Below are 2,167 nucleotides of genomic sequence, written 5' to 3' on the forward strand. Positions count from 1 at the left end.
AGTCTGTTTTACTCGTCTAACTCAAATTTAGCCTCCCTTATGGCTTCTAGTACACTTTCGCCTTTCTAGGAGGAGTTTAACTTAGTGAGAAGTCTGAGTTTCTGGAGCACTTTCAGCCACATTTTCCAGATTTGTAACCTTTTGTTTCAGATATGAGAAGATAGGTTGCTACCATCCATACTTTCATATTCAAACTTGTTTGGTCATTCCCTAAGGGTCCCATCGGTTGCGATAGGTGTTTCACCCATCTGCCTATCTTTTTGCAGCGATCTTCCCCTCTGGTTTTTTGTTGTTGTTGCACCACTTTCCAGTAGCTTGGAGTCACTTCATCCCAGTGACATCGAAATTCAAATCTCTTGACCTTTTTAGTGTATCTCCCATCGGTTTAGCCACTAAGCAGTATAGTGTTTGCGAACCCAGTTTTGGTGGGGTTTAGTAAATTGTTTTGTTGTTTATTTTCTATTATTTATTTCAGTTTATTTGCAGCAAGATTTTTTCTTTTTTAGAAACATGATTTGGGCTTAATCAATTAAGACACTTACACACATAAGCACACCTTAAGGGAAGGGTGCTTGGTTTACACCTCCAAGCCAAGATTTAACATAATAAATTTACCTCACTGCATCAGAGACATAAGATATATTGTTGATCTCCCTTCACCATTTCTGTGTTTCATGTGTCCTTCCACCATTGTGCCACCAAGGTGTGCATCACGGAGACTATTGGGCCTTCATCCCCAGTTTCCACTTGGGCATATTACTCCTCCCTATCGCATTTGAGTTCATGGCCCTACCAGTCCCCATCCCGACTCTTCTCCTAGTCCTTTTGATTCCTCATCTGATTCTTAACCTCCTTCACCACATATCGTCACCATGTCTGGACCCACAACTAGTGTAGGAAGCCAATCTGGTGGTGGTTGTGGTAATATACTGGTGGTCACATCAGGTGGAACAGTCTCTAGAACCATTCAGGTAGCCCCCATGCTCCCCTTTATGGCTGGGTTAATTCTACCAGATCTTCACCAGTTGATAAACAACCCCATACACCATGTTGCTGGTTGGCCCTCTATGCTGACTAAGCTTCCCTCAGACATCCCAAAGTCTTAGGGTATCACTGTTGAGGATCCCACCAACCATGTTCGATCCTTCCACATGTGGTGTTCGTCCAACTCCATAACTGATGACTCCATTCGTCTTCGTCTCTCCCAATGTACGCTCACTAGATATGCTACAAAATGGTATGTAGACCAGTCCTCTGCCTTGCATTCCGTTTTTGTGACACTTGCTAAAGAGTTCTTATGATATTTCCAGTTACCTCTCTGGTATGACACTGGTACTAAGCTTTTGACCACATTCCGTCAATCCTCCGCTACTCGCCTTTCTGACCATGTTCACGAGTGGCATTGAAGGAGGAGGACATGTTGTGCCCTGCCTTTTGAAGACCGTATTTATCCAGATTGGTTTCTCAAGAGCCTTTTATCCCCCATCAGAAAAGATGTTGTGTCCCATTTTCTTAATATAGAGGAAGAAGATCTCTAGACCGCTTTGAGATATGATCTGATTTAAGCTCAATTGGGTTATGTCTGTACCATTATTCTAGACCTCCCTCGTCCTGGGAGTGCTAATGCACCGGGGGCATCTCACGCCGCTAACAGTATCATTGGATCCATTTCACACTCTTCGCCATATGCTCAGCAGAGTTATGGCTACCCGCAGGGGGGCACCAGTTCCTCCAACATTTATGCCCCTCCTGCTAGCAACATGTTTCTAGGGCCCCAACCCGTCTACCAAACTGTTGCTCCTTCTTATGCACAGCCTAGTGCTCCAGCCCCTTAAGCATTAGTGCTGCAACCTCCCATGCATCCTCAACCCCATTAGCCACCACCCCCTCAGGGTCAGGTGTTTGTGCAGCAGAGTGATTACAATCCAAACAATTCGAAAAAAAATGGAATAAGGGGAAGGTTAAGAATAGTAACCAAGGTAACCAACCCAGTGAACCCAAGGGGAACTAGCCTCACACCAACAACCAGCAACAGGGCGACCAACCTAAGCAAAACAAGGCTATTCGTACGAACAAGCCTTATGAATGTTGTGGTGTACATGGCCACTATACACGTGAGTGTCCCCTCTTACCCTAGATGCGCCAAATGTGGGAAGCTCAAGCAGCT

This window comes from Pinus tabuliformis, chromosome 3_1, assembly GCF_031772625.1.
Source record: "Pinus tabuliformis cultivar Carrire ecotype Pingquan chromosome 3_1, CPIR1, whole genome shotgun sequence".
Lineage (NCBI taxonomy): Eukaryota > Viridiplantae > Streptophyta > Pinopsida > Pinales > Pinaceae > Pinus > Pinus tabuliformis.